General features: G+C 44.2%; 1 pseudogene; it reads left to right on the top strand.

Annotated features, from left to right (window-relative positions):
- Positions 1-15,429: 15,429 nt before the first annotated feature.
- Positions 15,430-15,691, top strand: LOC127694228 (40S ribosomal protein S28-like; annotated as a pseudogene).
- Positions 15,692-16,812: the final 1,121 nt, after the last annotated feature.

Raw genomic sequence — 16,812 nt, 5'->3', positions numbered from 1 at the left:
CCAGGGATCTCTTGTCTCTGTCTCCCCAGCATTTATGAGCATGTGGTACCATGATGCGTATTAGTTACCATTAATATCACGATGGTATATTAGTTATTAGTAATATCACGATGGTGTGTTAATTACTGTTAATATCATGATGGTGTATTAGTTACTATTACTATCATAATGGCATATTAGTTGTTATTATTATGATGATGGTGTGTTAGTTACTTGTCTTGTTGCTGTAACAAAATACCTGACAGAAGCAGCTTAAGGAAGGTTATTTTGGCTCACGGTTTCAGGGAATCCCGTCTACCATGGCAGGGAGAGGTTTGGAGGCAGCAGTGTGAGCGGGCTGTTAACACTGTGTTCTCCACCAGGTAGAAAAGGCCCTCACCCTCACCCAGTGTGGCCTCCAGGACCCTAGCCCATGGAGTAGTGCCACCCACATTTCGGATGGGTCTTCCCGCCTCAACTAACCTACTCTGGAAATACCCTCCCAGCTCCGTCCATGGACCTGTCTCCATGATGATTCTAAATCCCACCCACTTCAGAGTCAAGCTGAACTACCACACCCAGGGTTTGGAAACTAAAGTAAGCACATTACTGACACTCTCTAACAAGTGTTCTTGAAAGGATGGTTTCTTCATGAAGGGTATACCTTGTCTAAAACTAGCCCTCAATCTTTTTTTTTTAAACTTTATTTTATGTAAATGACGAGTACACTGTAGCTGTCTTCAGACACACCAGAAGAAGGCATCAGATCCTATTACAGATGGTTGTGAGCCACCATGTGGTTGCTGGGAATTGAGCTCAGGACCTTTGGAAGAGCAGTCAGTGCTCTTAACCGCTGAGCCATCTCTCCAGCCCTAGCCCTCAATCTTGTAACTTTGGCTCATTCTCTAAAGAACACATCTTGCTGCATAACTTTATGTATCGTGCTCTGGAAGAGCCCCCTGGTGGACATATACAGTGTTGCTTCTAATGTTAACCACTAGTCACAAGGGTTACTATTAATCACCAGAGGGAGCTCAGGGGTTATCAGACCCTCCAGCAAGGTCCACTTTGTTAAGCAAACCAGCTATAATCATCTGTTTTAATGCCATCATGTCTTTTCTTGCTTCTTTACCTAAAAAAAAAAGTTCATTCCTCCCATTCTTATTTTGCTACCCATGTTTGCTGCTTTCCTGGCGTAATTATATTTCAGGGATCAATTGGTCGTGGTGGCAAATGCCTGTAATCCTAACACTTGCAGGTAGGAGCAAGAGAATCAGGAAATCAAGGCTATCCTCAGCTACATAGTAAGGAGCCAGCCTGGGCTACATGAAACTCAGTTTCAAACAAAACAAGTTTGGGAAGTATAAAGAACTAAGGTGCTAAGCAGTGAGGGAGGGTGTAAGCAATGCAGCCGTTCTCTATCAACACAGAATACGTCCCAACAGGAAAGCTGCTAAGCCAAAAATCCCATAGCTCACACATGATTTGAATATGTGCACACATAAATCAAGAATAGGCTGGAGAGATGGCTCAGCGGTTAAGAGCACTGACTGCTCTTCTGAAGGTCCTGAGTTCAAATCCCAGCAACCACATGGTAGCTCACAACCATCTGTAATGAGATCTGACGCCCTCTTCTGGTGTGTCTGAAGACAGCTACAGGGTACTCACATACATAAATAAATCTTTGGGCCGGAGTGATCGGGGCTGGAGTGGGGCCAGAGCCAGCGAAGCATGACTTTTATTCTCAACCAAAAAGTAAGAACTGCTGCCAGGGCCCCCTTCCTTGCAGCAGCCTGCTCAGGCACAGACACAGCTTGTCCCTTACAGGAGACGCCCTTAGGGTCCTTGCAGACCAATAGCCATTTCCGCCTCTGATTTGGTGCTTTTCCTAATCGAGATTCCAGTCAGGTGTACAGGACGCCTTTGGGAAGGCCCAGGGCATGGTGACTATGGTTCACATCGACCATGTCATCTGAGACATCTGAACTAAACTGTAGGACAAAGAGCATGTGACAGGCCCCACACAGGGCCAACATCAGGGTCCCTGGCTGTGTGCTTGTCTCTAAGTGAGACTTTGTAGACATTAATGCTGGTAAGTCAGGTAATGGCTGATTAATTGTCTCTCTTGATGGCTGTGGGGTTAAACACTTCTGAAGTCTTTTACTTGTGGCAGGGTCTTTCATAGCCCTGGCCTGTACCTTATGTCATCGAGGCTGACATTGAACGTCACATCCTCCTCCCGAGGAGTGACACCTGGGAGTCGTCATCTGAACACAGGTCCTCTGGAAGAGCAGCCTGCACTCTTAGCTGTTGTCTCTGCCTCCAGCTCAGGACAATGTATCGATTCCAGCCTGTTCCGTGAATGGAGTGGAGACTGTCCAAATACGAATCTTGCCTTGTTGTATGTAGGCTTGAATGACCAGTGATGTTGATGAGGAACAGGTAAACAGCTTACAGTCTGGAGTGCTGCACATCCTGGGACAATTAAAGAACTTCTTTAACACAAGCTGGGTGTGGTGGTGCACAACTTTTATGATGCACTTGGAAGGCAGAGTAGGCATGTTCTTTAAGAGCATAAGGCTGTAGCCGGGCAGTGGTGGCGCACGCCTTTAATCCAAGCACTTGACAGAGGCAGGCGGATTTCTGAGTTTGAGGCCAGCCTGGTGTACAGTGAGTTCCAGGACAACCAGGGCTACACAGAGAAACCCTGTCTTGAAAAAAGCAAAAAAAGCCAGATTAGTTTGCATAGGTAGTTCTAGGCCAAAAAAGGGAAGAAAAAGGAAGGAAGGAAGGAAGGAAGGAAGGAAGGAAGGAAGGAAGGAAGGAAGGAAGAGAAAGAAAGAAAGAAAGAAAGAAAGAAAGAAAGAAAGAAAGAAAGAAAGAAAGAAAGAAAGAAAGAAAGAAAGAAAACAACTCCCCACTACCATCACAACAACAAATATTCGGGCAGGAAAGCCGGCCAATGGTTAAGCGCACTAACAACTGCGTGTAACTCCTCTCCATTGGGATTCAATTCTCTCTTCTGGCCTCCACTGGTATCCCTCCAACTCCTTTGCACACAGTTTAAAAAATTCTTTTTATAAACAATTAATTTTAAATATCATAATTTTGATATAAGTGGGAAAAGTCTGTCTGTCCAACCAAGATTCATTTTGAATGTTGACTAAAGACATCCGTTCCTCTGCATGCATGGATGCCTGGGTAGTTCTGTGGATTTTCAGGTTGGTGACAGGCAGGGTGGGAGGTCCTATTGAGAGACTGACATTCCTGGGCTACTCCGGAGGAAGAAGGGACTGAAGGAAGGAAGGAAGGGGGAGGGGCTGGCCGTGCAAGCTGCCGGTCTGTCGGCGGTCTGGGTAAGGTTGTGGAGGCCTGATCCTGGCGGTGGAGAACTCAGCTTGACCTCTGAGACCTGTGGTTCCAGCTTATGCAGGAATTTCTTTCCTCTTGGCAGAATCCATTCTCTCACCACACCAGATCAGTGGTCACTGTTGTTCAGCCAGTGGCCTCTCGCTCTTGGACTCCCCTCCACTAGAAATGGTCCTTCCTCGGCTCCTCAGATGAGAGTCTCTGGACTGTGTTCCCCAGCTCTGTAGTTTGGTTGGTTGTAGTGTGTTGTGTGTGTGTGTGTGGGGGGGGGGGTAGTATTTGTTTGGCTTTGCTTTTTTTGTATTTTCGAAACACGATTTCTCTGTGTAGCCCTGGTTATCCTGGAACTCATTCTGTAATCCATTCTGGTCTCGAACTCAGAGATGCTCCTGCCTCTGCCTCTCAGGGCTAAGATTTTAAAGGTGTGAGCTACCGTGCCTGGCAGGACTTTCCAACTGTGAATTCCACTTCAGAAGACGATTGTTCCTTTTCCTCATGGTTTTTCCTTTTGTCTGAAGAGCTAGTACCTCAGAGACAAATATTAGACTGTCTAAGCTCCACCCTACAGTTACCTAGCAACAGCCAGGTATGCCCCACCTCACAGTTACCTGGCAATAGCCTGGTAGGTCTGGCCCACTATAAAAGGGGCTGGCTGCCCTTCCCCTCCCTCTTTTATCCTCTTATCCTCTTGTTCTCTTGCCCTCTTGGGCTCTTCCCTTCCCCTCTCCCTTCCACCCTCTCTCCACATGGTCACGGCCGGCCTCTACTTCTCTCCTTTCTCCTGTCTGTCTTTCTCTGCCTCTGCTACCCTCTTAACTCCCCTCCCCATGCTCTGAATAAACTATTCTATACTATACCGTCATGTGTATGGTCCTTCAGGGGGAAGGGATGCCTCGGCACGGGCCCGCTGAGGCACCCGCTTACCCCACAGGCCCATAGGACATATTCTTATGACGTTTTCTCTTTTTATGATCACAAAATATCCACCCAGCATACAAGGCATTCCAAGTGATGGGATGGCAACATGCAAATTATGACTGAGGTGAGACCCACTCTACAAATGTGCCTGTTTTTCAGATGAGTGGCTAGCAGGAGGTCTGGCTCAGTGGTGGAACAGAGTGTTTGTTCCCCTGTGTGACTGCTCTGGTGTGTGGTTGTGGGTGTGGGGTATATGAATGGAAAAACAGCTCCTGGGGAAGGGTTAAGATCTGTGCCCTTGGGGGCTCATTGCTTAAGTGTGCACACTGCTCTAGCAGAGGACCAGAGCACTCCCATTGGGCGTTGCACAGTCAACTGTAGCTCCAGCTCCCGGGGATCTGCCTCCCAGGGTACCAGAACTTACGAGCACAAACACACACAATGAAAAATGAAGTTAGTTTTTAAAAAAAAGAAAAGAGAAAAGCGCTTTGCCCTTCCTAAGACAGGCATGGTGGTAATGCCTTCAACCCTAGATCTGAAGCAGGAAGATCCCAGATTGGAGATCCTTTGTGAAATGCGCGCGCACACACCCCCACACCCACACACACACACACACACACACACACACACGTACACACGTACACATGCACAGAGACAGACAGACAGACATGAGACAAAGAAAGTCTGGAAAGTAGATAGCAAACTTTGAACCTAAGACTAATTGTAAGGAAAAAAATGGGTCATGGGGAAGGGGACAGCACCAGTGGGGGAGGTGCAGCTGTCCTCACAGGGACAGAGCAGTCCTTGCATCTGGTCAGAGAGGTCGTTTTGTGAATCACGAGGATGGTATTTTTAAGGTATTTCTTCTTCATGATTAGAGGAGATTTTTCCCATGCAATCAGTGAGCAGGTTGCTTTGGGAGACATCAAGGCACCGTCTTGCACCTGGTGGATTTTCCCATCTGGTGATAAGGGACAGGTGCATGCCATACATTGTTGACAGAGGAGGAGGTTTGTGGCTTCAGGACTTGAGAACTTGCCAGGCTTGTTTTGAACTTTTTGCTGTTTGGGGTTTGGGGGTTTGTTCGTTTGTTTGTTCTGTCTGTGGCAAAGTCACTATTTTTACTTGAGTCTGAGCTGAGCTGGCTCTTTTCACTCATGGGTTCTTTCCTTTGTGCCTCGATCAGATAATGAATGGGCCTTGTTAGGGCAACACTTTTTGTTTTTTTGTTTTTTATTTTTCCTGAGATGGAGTTTCTTTGTATAGATCTAGCTGTTCTGGAATTCATTCCTAAGACCAGGCTGGCCTCAAACTCAGAGATCTACCTGCTTCTGCCTTTCAAGTACTGGAATTAAAAGCATGAGACAACACACCTAGCTTAGGGTATTTCTACTGAGCTAAACTCACAGCCTCTAGTCCCAGGAATTTCTTTTAAAGAAAAAGTCTTGGCTGAGATGTGGCTTTATGACCAGTTGTTCCTTAGCAACAGCCAATAAGTGGTCAGGTTGAGTGGAGCAAGATCAGATAGAGCGGAGTCCCATGGCCTCTGTAACAGCTTCCTCAGAGAGCTATACGGAGATGTCAGATGTCATGTTATTTGAGTGTGTGTATGTTGGTGTGTGTGAGTGTGTGTTGGGGGCGGGAAGAGAAGGAAACAGGAGCAGTATACTTTACAAATTAACAGGAGACCAAAACAGGAAAAATATACTTTGCAATGTTGAGTTCTGTATGCAGTTAAGACAGTTAAAAATAAATTTCTATTTGTCCTATGTTAAGTCCTTGCAAGTTAAGGTTTATATTTGTAATTAGGAAGAAGTTCCTGTTTGTCCTGTCTTAAGCCCTAGTTAAAGAATAAGTCCTTGTTTGTTCTGGGTTAAGGCCTTGCAAAATAAGGTTTCTGTTTGCAATTAAGGATAAGTTAGATCTTAGATCTGATGTAAACTGCTCACAACCCCATTCACATGATGTAATCCTTGCCTTTGTTCCTTCCCTTTCATCGTCTCTTTCTAACAATGAATAACAGCCAGCTCTCTGGCCCCTGCGAGAGCCTTATCTCTCCTAGAAAATGGGCTTCAAGAGACCAAGACGGGCTGCTCTCTCAAAGCTGGACTTAGCTCTCTAGCCAGTCCTGGGTGTGTCTTAAAATACAGCTTGCTTTAAATGAACAGTTGTGGAACTGGACTTTCTCTTTGGGATTTTCACATTTAACAATAGAGAGATGGATAGAAAGATGGATGGGGTGGGAGTGTGGGAGCTTGCTACAGCGCCCCTGGAGGTCTCAAAGGCCGGTTCCCCCCTTCTACCCTTAAGTGTGTTCCAGGAATCAAACTCAGGTTGTCAGCCTCAGGCAGCAAAGTGTCTTTACGGCTGAGGCATCTTCCTGGCCCATATTGAAGTGTTTTTAATGTAAATTCAAATATTCTGGAAAGGACACACAATTTTTTTGTTTTTTTTTTTTTAAGATTTATTTATTTATTATATGTAAGTACACTGTAGCTGTCTTCAGACACCAGAAGAGGGTGTCAGATCTCTTTACAGATGGTTGTGAGCCACCATGTGGGTGCTGGGATTTGAACTCATGACCTTCGGAAAAGCAGTCAGTGTTCTTACCCACTGAGCCATCTCTCCAGCCCCGGTTTTTGGTTTTTTGAGACAGGGTTTCTCTGTATGGTCCTGGCTGTCCTGGAACTTACTCTGTATACCAGGCTGGCTTCTAACTCAGAAATCCACCTGCCTCTGCCTCCCAAGTGCTGGGATTACAGATGTGCGCCACCACAACCGGCTAAGGACACATAAATTTTAATTAGCGTGGCCTATGGGGAGGGAAACTGACTGGTTGCAATGTGAGGAGACACGGAAACTGAAGTAGAAACTTAAGAGTTCTTTGGAAAGTCGGTTGGATGGTGTTTTGCTGGGGCAAATGCGTGAAGGAATGTTTTGTTTAAGTGGACACAGGTGAAAGGCTATGACACACTCAGGAAGGAATGTGTCAGACCCAGGAGACGATGTTCTGCTAAAGCAAACACTCGAGAGGACATGTGATGAAAGATTATTTGCTAATGACACATACGTACGTATTGGTCTGCCTTATGGTGTATAGTTGAGCTCCTTTTGTTGGGATTCCATAGAGAGAAATGCACCAAAAACATCTGGTGGTGGCCTGCAGTTTCTTTCTTTCTTTCTTTCTTTTTTCTTTTTCTTTCTTTTTTTTGTTTTTTTTTTTTTTTTGTTTTGTTTTGTTTTTTTGAGACAGAGTTTCTCTGTAAAGCCCAGGCTGTCCTGGAACTCACTCTGTAGACCAGGCTGGCCTCGAACTCAGAAATCCGCCTGCCTCTGCTTCTCAAGTGCTGGGATTACAGGTGTGTGCCACCACACCTGGCGGCCTGCAGTTTCTTACAGATTCCTTGGACTTGGGCTGATTGGATTCACATGCTGAGGCAAAGCACATGGAGGACTTGTGACATTCGGAGGGTGTAAATAGGTCTTCACAGCATGACATGACTGAGAAAGAACTTGGTTTGCTGATACAGCAAACTGTGCAACCCTGTGAGTCTTCTCTTCTCTTCCCTGATCTTTGCTTCCCCGAGGGACCTGAGAACTTCTGGTGTTCCTGCTGGTCCCTGCTGCTGACTTGAGCTGAGGCTGAGGCCTGGCTGTCTGCTAGGTAATGCCACTGCTGCTGATTCCAGTTTGCTATCCCAGCTCTACAGAACTGGACTGCTGGGGTACCCACGAGGTGTTTGCGAGTGGATCAAGCTGCCGTTGCTAACCTGTGACCTGAATTGCCAATTTCCAGGCAACACAGACAGGAGTTGCTCCTAAGAACCTTTCTAAACAGGTCCCCATCCCCTGCCCCGTATCCTTTCTACCTCTGGTGAGTGGTGGGCTACAAGAGAGGTTAAGGCATTTAAGAACCATCATTGAAAAATAAGGTTTGAAAAAAATTAAACCTTTCATTGTGTGTCTTTGCTCTTGGAGCTTCCCCTCCCCACACATGTATATTATTTCAAAATCTATTTAAAAGAGCAAAGCCAGGAATTGTATCGTAGCCTGGCCAGGATTTTGAGTTCAGGCTAGCCTGGGGTGCATAGAGAGACTTTGTGAGAGACAAATTCTTGGCATTTTGGCAGTAACTCCCGCTCCCCCCAGTACCCTCCTCCACCTCCTCCACCCTTCCCTTCCCTCCTGTCTGCTGGGCAGATTTTTCTAAAAGCAAGGTAAGCTGGCTGTTTCTTCTGTCGGTTCAAACCTGTTGACTGTCTTTAGTGAACTTTCATTTTTGTAATTATATGAATTCTGAAAGTTCTATTGTGAGCTGATTTCTTTCTGTGTATGTGTGTATGTGTGTATGTGTGTGTGCATCTCTTTTGTGAAGGAGCCCACAGAGGCCAGAAGAGGGTGTCAGATCCTTTAGACCTGGAGCTACAGATGGTTTCAAGCCACCAGGTGGGTGCTGGGAACTGAACCCAGGTCCTCAGCATCTCTGCAGCCCTGTGAGCTGATTCTCTCCAGTGAGAGGTGTCCTCTGCTCCTGTACCTCTTTCGCCATGGTTTCTTTGTAGTCTCTAAATAGTTTTGGAAGAGCTGATTTAAAGTTTGTAGGCCCTAAATCTAGAGCCCTCTTGGACACTTTTCATCCAGTTCTTGGCCCTGTGCCTGTGATATACTTTCCACAATATGTTTCTTTGTATTCTTTGTTTGATGATTTCTGTCTTAGTCAGGGTTTCTATTCCTTCACAAACATCATGACTAAGAAGCAAGTCACGGAGGAAAGGGTTTATTCAGTTTACACTTCCACACTGCTGTTCATCACCAAAGGAAGTCAGGACTGGAACTTAAGCAGGTCAGGAAGTAGGAGCTGATGCAGAGGCCATGGAGGGATGTTTTTTACTGGCTTGCTTCCCCTGGCTTGCTCAGCCTGCTCTCTTATAGAACGGAAGAGCACCAGCCCAGAGATGGTACCACCCACAAGGGGCCCTCACCACTTGATCACTAATTGAGAAAATGCCTTACAGCTGGATCTCATGGAGACATTTCCTCAAGGGAGACTCCTTTCTCTGTGATAATTCTAGCTTGTGTCAAGTTGACACATAAAAACAGCCAGTATAATTTCCTTCAACTAATTCTGTGGTAACAACTGAGTTCTGTGTGAGTTATTAATTTTTATTTTTATTTTTTTGCTTTTAAAATAAATTTTATTCTCAGCATCTTAATTTTTATTTTAAAGCATGGATTCATAGGGCATTCTGATCAATATAATTCAGTGGCCAGCCAATAACCCCTTAGTCATGTGTTTATATCATCTATTCTTTTGTAAGAGTGCATGCCTGCAGACCTGAGACAGTTTACCAACCAGCCTCAGTTCAAGTTTAACAGGAAGGAGTGGCTTGAACCTTCTTTATTACCTAATCTTTCTAGACATGTATATAGCTTTGTACATTCACAAAACCATTTAGGTTCTCTGAAATATGCTGAGGTTTTTATTTGTTTGTTTTTTGAGACAGGGTTTCTCTGTATAGCCCTGGCTGTCCTGGAACTCACTCTGTAGACCAGGCTGGCCTCACTCAGAAATCTGCCTGCCTCTGCCTCTGGATTAAAGGCATGTGCCACCACTGCCTGGCTATGTTGAGGTTTTTATATACTTTGCTTTTAATTTTTTTAATTTTATTTTGCCTTCTAAGAATTATAGTTGTGCTCCATGTCTTCACTCCTTTTTTTTTAAAGATTTATTTATTGTATTTTTGTTAGCACACTGTTGCTGTCTTCAGACACACCAGAAGAGGACATCAGATCCCATTACAGATGGTTGTGAGCCACCATGTGGTTGCTGGGAATTGAACTCAGGACCTCTGGAAGAGTAGTCAGTGCCCTTAACCCCTGAGCCATCTCTCCAGCCCCCACTCCTTTTTTTTTGTTTTGTTTTTGGGTTTTTTTTGTTTTGTTTTTGTTTGTGTGTGTGTGTGTGTGTGTCAGGGTTTCTCTGTGCAGTCCTGGCTGTCCTGGAACTTACTCTGTAGACCAGGCTGTCCTCGAACTCAGAAATCCGCCTGCCTCTGTTTCCCAAGTGGTGGGATTAAAGGCGTGTGCCACCACTGCCTGGCTTCACTTTTTTTTTTTTAAATAATTAATTTATTTGAGTACCTTGTCGCTGTCTTCAGACACACCAAAAGAGGGCATCAGATCTTATTGCAGATGGTTGTGAACCACCATGTGGTTGCTGGAAATTGAACTCAGGACCTCTGGAAGAGCAGTCAGTGCTCTTAACAGCTGAGCCATCTCTCCAGCCCCCTTGCTTTTAATTTATAATTACTCTGTATGTATACGGCTGTGTTTTGCCTGTACATGTATTATTTATCAGAAGCATGCAGTGCTATAGGAGGCCAGAAGAGGGCATTATATCTTCTTGGGACTGGAGTAACGTTACATTGAAAGCCTTCCTGTGTGTGCTAGGGATCAAACATGGATCCTCCAGAATCCATGCGGAGGCTTTTGAAAGCCTCTGGTTGTCAGGTTCTGAAATACATGGTTCATCTTTCCAGTCTCAATGCCTGGCTCACCCCAACTAAAAGCGGACTCAAGGAAAACTTTTATTTGTTTGTTTTTTTCCGAGACAGGGTTTCTCTGTATAACTTCCTTGGCTGTCCTGGAACTTGCTCTGTAGACCAGGCTGACCTCAAACTCACAGAGATCCACCTGCCCCTGCCTCTTAAGTGATTAAAGGCATAAACCACCACGACCCTCCCCCTACTAGGCAACTGGTGGGGGGGAGGGTTGGGCGTAAGGCATTTTTCTTCAATTCAGCTGAGTTCTGAGTTAAATAGTTACAACTCCCAAGGAGTAGAAAATTTCCAGGCAGCTGCAAGTTTGAACAAAATATTGACTGTGCTCAGGTTTTGTTTTTTTTTCTTTTAACTAAGCCACAAGGTGTCTTAAGCCACAAGGTGACTCTGGCTTTGTGGGGGGGGGGGGGGCGCAGAGCTGCTAATGAAGAGGCTCCGGACAGCACCCCACTCAAACACTAACACAGCTTAGACTCCCCGAGTTACCAAAGGCTCAATAATTTCCAAGGGCAGACAGTTTTCAGTTCATTCTTTGGCTTTGGTTGATTTCCAAAGTTCTCAAGCCGATTACAGAGGCCTTGTGGGTAGTTTTATTGTTTTTGTGGGAGAGTGTGCTTCCACCAAGGACCCCACTTGGCTCTTCTGAAAGTTTATCTCCTGGGTTTCCTAGAGCTCCAGAAGAAAGGTCTTATCTAAAGCTTGTCCTGTTTCTAACTTGAGTTAGACTATGAACCTTTTAGAAGAAGTTTTAGAAGGGGAAGCAAGCAACGTTTTTTGAAAGGTTAAAGAAACAGCTCCCCAAAACAAGGAGATAACTCCAAAAGGAGTTGCCAAAGACTGTGAGGAATCTTTTAAAAAAATGATTACATTTATCTATTTATTTGTGTGTGGATATGTGTGTATATGTTTGTACGCATGTAAGTATATGTGTGTATGTGTGTGTGTGTGTGTGTATGTATGCACACCCAAGCCCAGGTTACTTAAATTCAATTCCAGAACAGAATCCATGGACCTAAGTACTGTCAAGTTCTCTGTCCGACAGGGTTATCTGAAACAAACCATAGTGATACTATTGGGTTTATTGGGGACGGGTGTGTGTGTGTGTGTGTTTGTTTTTGAAATAGAGTCTATGTAGCCCAGGCTAACTTTCAGGTTCTTGTGAATCTGAGGATTGTCCCCTGAACTCTTGATTGTCCTGACTCTACCTCGTGAGTGTTAGCATTACCAATATGTACTACCCTGCCTGGGTTTAAGCAGTACTGACAGTCAAGCCCAGGGCCTCAATACAAGCAAAGCAGCCAGCCATTCTCCTGACTAGGTCTACATTCTTAGTCCCCAACTTAAAAGTTCTATGTTATACTGGGAATTGAACCCAGGGCCTCACTCTTGCTAGGTAAGTACTCTACCACTAACCTATGTCCTCAGCCAATACCTTCAGCCTTTTTAGATGTTGAGGAAGAGTATGGTAAGTTGCACAGGCTGATCTATATATTCCAGGCTAGCATTGAACTTGTGTTCCTCCAGGCTCAACATTCAAAATAGATGAGATTCTTTCTCCATTGGGTCTGGGTTTATTTAGTTTTTGCTTGCTTGCTTGGCTTTAGTGTTAGGGATTGAGCTCAGAGCTTTGTGCATTTCAAACAAGCATCGTTGAGCTACATCCTAGCCCCAGGGAATATTACTTCCTAATCCATCATCAGTGTCAGGAGGAAAAAAAGCATTGTGGTTTTTTTCCACTCGGGTTAAATGCTAATATATTCTACTTAATTCTTGTCTTTTTTGCTGCTGTTTTGTTTTTAAATTTTTTTAGACACTCTTTTTTTTAATTTATGTATTATTATATGTGTAGGTACACTGTAGCTGTCTTCAGACTCATTACGAGATGGTTGTGAGCCACCATGTGGCTGCTGGGATTTGAACTCAGGACCTCTGGAAGAGCAGTCGGTACTTTTAACCACTGAGCCATCTCTCCAGCCCCTGTTTTTAAATTTTTGAGACAAGTCCTGGCAGTCCTGGAACTCCATTTGTAGACCAGGCTGGCCTTGAACTCACAGAGATCTGCCTGTCTCTGCCTCCCGAGTGCTGGGATTAAAGGCAAGCACCACCATGCCTTTTATTCTTCCCCGCAATTAGCGGAGTCCGTCAATAACACTTGTTCTCTGTACCCTGAAGATTGGTTTACATTGTCCCCAGTCATTTTGTGATGTTACCATTGAGACTTGTACTGTTCCTATTTGGGGTCCAGGTGGTAATCTAACATGACATCCGCTCCCACCCCATCCTGTTTGAGCTATTGAGACAGCTCTCACTTACATTAAGTCTGACCTTGAGCTCTTCATCTTTCTGCCTTCAGCCCCTTGCTGGGATTACAGGTGTACACTACCATAGCCTTTCAGCTTGAAATATACTTTCATTAATATCTGTTTATTTATCTGGTTTTTTTGTTTTTTGTTTTGTTTGTTTTTTGGATTTGTTTTTTTCAAGACAGGGTTTCTCTGTGTAGCCCTAGCTGTCCTGGAACTCACTCTGTAGACCAGGCTGGCCTCGAACTCAGAAATCCACCTGCCTCTGCCTCCCAAGTGCTGGGATTACAGTGTGCCCCACCACCACCTGGCTATTTATCTATTTTTATTTTATGGCATGAGTATTATATGAGCATGTATGTCTGGGCATCATGTGCATTCCTAGTGCCCACAGAGGCCAGAAGAGGGCATCAGATCCTCTGGAACTGGAGCTTCAGATCATTGTGAGCTGCAGGTATGGGAGCCAGATCTAGGTCCTTTTATAACTAAACTAGTTCTCCAGCCCCTTTCTATAATATTTAATATGCTTTGTTGTTCTCTAAGGATTGAGCAGAGATGAGGAAAAAGACTCCGCCTCTATGAAATGGGTTAAAACAATCAAAGGGCCGGGCGGTGGTGGCACACGCCTGTAATCCTAGCACTTTGGGAGGCAGAGGCAGGTGGATTTCTGAGTTCGAGGCCAGCCTGGTCTACAGAGTGAGTTCCAGGACAGCTAGGGCTACACAGAGAAACCCTGTCTCTAAAAAACCAAATCCAGCCCCCCCCCCCCAAAAAAAACAAAACAATCAAAGGAAAATTAATATCAATGAGAATAAGCATCAGAGATGGAGTGTGGGGGTGTAGATCCCAGTGGGAACTTTTGCTTGATAATTGTCATCCTACCAAATACTACAGCAGCCCCATATAGAGTCATGCAGTCATGCACTGGCTAACATTTTAGACAAGGACAGACCACTGTACAATGGTGGCTCTGTAAGATTGTGATTGAGCTGAAAGATTCCCATTGTCCAAATAATGTCCCTATCCTACAATCAAGTTATTTATTTGTAGTATGCATGGCTCATGCATGTGAATAAACCTGCTGGACCGATAGTCACATCACAGTATAACATGCATGGACATGCACCATATGTGATACCTGATAATGGTAACAAACAACTGGTACTAGCTTTATTAGTTCATACACTTTAAAAATTTTCCCAGGTTGGAGATTAAACCCAGAGCCCCAGACAGACTCAGCAAGTGTTAGCTAGGTTATTGTCACCATCATCTTTATTTTAGGGTGTACTCCCCCTTGTAGAAAAATGTTTATTGCAGACCAGTATGCCACATGAAACAAGAGCTGTCCCATCTGTGGATTGCATCGAGAGGCTGAATCACCCAGGACTGACATGTACTTTTTAAGTTTGTACAGGCATACTCCACGATGTTCACATGACAGAGTCGCCTAACAATGTAGTTCTCACAGCCTCTCATTAACATATGGGTTTCTAAGAGTGGGGTGTGCTTTCTTGAGAATTAAGTGCAGGAAACCTCGGCACACGCCCTGTCAATGTGCACCAATCACAGGAACGAGCTCTTCTAGAAAAACCCAGGGAGAAGTTTGCTTGGGCCATTGATAGGACTGATGAGGACTACACAAGTTTTGACTGGTCTCAGCAGGGGCTCTGTGAAAAGGAACAGTGTCTTTTGGGAAAGATGGATAAACTGAACCTCCCTTGTCCTCACACCCAAGGGAGGGGACACAAGTCTTTTTTTTTTTTTTTTTTTTTTTTTTTTGGATTTGGTTTTTGTCCAGACAGGGTTTCTCTGTGTAGTCCTGGCTGTCCTGGAACTCACTCTGTAGACCAGGTTGGCCTCGAACTCAGAAATCCACCTGCCTCTGCCTCCCAGAGTGCTGGGATTACAGGCATGCGCCACCACCCGCCCGGCAGCTACCGGAACGCCACGGGACACCAGTCTTAACAAACCAATGTCTTTGCAAAAAGATAGACCTGGAGATACTGAGAGAGCTGAGCCATTTGTCCTACAGACAACTTATTTAAAAATATTTCAGATATCAAAATTCTAGCTGTATGATTCTAGCTGTATGTGTATTTTGATAGAAATGAATTCCTAAACTCCCTCCTCTCCCCTATTTCAGGAATTTAAAATTAAGTAGAATAAAACAAAAACCCAGCACATCTATTACAGCTGTCATTCTGTGGTCATGGGAATTAGTTTTCTTTAAACTTGAAGCAGTTGTGACATCGGCAGTGTTTTGGTTCAGACACCCATTCATAGAAAAGCATGATGGGCTCTCCGCCAGATCGCCGCCATCATGGACACGAGTCGAGTGCAGCCCATCAAGCTGGCTAGGGTAACCAAAGTGCTGGGCAGGGCCGGGTCCCAGGGACAGTGCACGTAGGTGCGAGTGGGATTCATGGATGACACCAGCCGTTCTATCATCCGAAACGTCAAAGGCCCCGTTCGAGAGGGTGACGTGCTCACCCTCTTGGAGTCAGAAAGAGAAGCTCGGAGGTTGCGCTGACCTTGGCCACTGGGTCCCGGATATCCATTACTTAGCCCGTGAAATGACCTGCAACCTGTTTTTCTTTTTTTTTTTTAAAGATTTATTTATTTGTTATATGAGTACACTGTAGCTGTCTTCTGACACACCAAAAGAGGGCATCAGATCTCATTACAGATCGTTGTGAGCCAACATGTGGTTGCTGGGATTTGAACTCAGGATCTCCAGAAGAACAATCAGTACTCTTAAACCGCTGAGCCATCTCTCCAGCCCTTTTTTTTTTTGTTTGTTTTTGTTTTTTTTGGGTTTTTTTTTTTTGGATTTTTTTTCTTTGTTTTTTTCTAGACAGTGTTTCTCTGTGTAGCCTTGGCTGTCCTGGAACTCACTCTGTAGACCAGGCTGGCCTCGAATTCAGAAATCTGCCTGCCTCTGCCTCCCAGAGTGCTGGTATTACAGGCGTGCGCCACCACTGCCCTGACCTGCAACTGTTGAATAAAGCATTTGTATTAAAAAAAAAAAAAAAAGAAAGAAAGAAAGAAAGAAAGAAAGAAGGAAAGAAAAGAAAAGCATGATGGGAAAATATTTCCTGTGTGAGTTTTTATTTCATTTTAACTATTTTAAAATATTTAAGCCTTCTTCTTGATCTTAAAGATCATACAGCTTGGGGTTAGGGAGGGAGGAAGGGTAAGTGAGTCCGAGGATAATGGAATACTCAGTGACTGAGACCATTTTCCCATCATCCTTTGTTCTTTGTACCCTTTAAGAGATCCACCTTTTTCTTTGGAAACCCCAGTCTTTCATGTGAAAGATTTTATTGTATAAAAACTTCCACAGGTCAATAAATTTAGAGGAAAATGAACATTTGGTCCAAGAAAAACAAAAAAACAAAACAAAACAAAAAGAAAAATAATCAAGAATTTAGGGTTTTTATTTTTTTTCTTTTGTAATTGTGTAAAAAAAATGGAAAAAACATAAAAAGGAAAATTTTAATGTGAAGGCTTTTTTTTTTTTAGCTATAATCATTAATTTTAGAGGCACCGTTAGTTTAGTGTGTGTGCAGAGTCCATTCCCACATCTTTCCTTAAGTATCTTCTATTTTATCATGAATTTCCTTTTAATCAACTGTAGGTTATTTAAAATAAACTCCTACAACTTAACAGAAAAAAAAAAAGCA

This window comes from Apodemus sylvaticus, chromosome 10, assembly GCF_947179515.1.
Source record: "Apodemus sylvaticus chromosome 10, mApoSyl1.1, whole genome shotgun sequence".
Classification (NCBI taxonomy): Eukaryota; Metazoa; Chordata; class Mammalia; order Rodentia; family Muridae; genus Apodemus; species Apodemus sylvaticus.
Note: the sequence above shows the minus strand (reverse complement) of the source record. Positions and strands in the feature narration are given on the sequence as shown.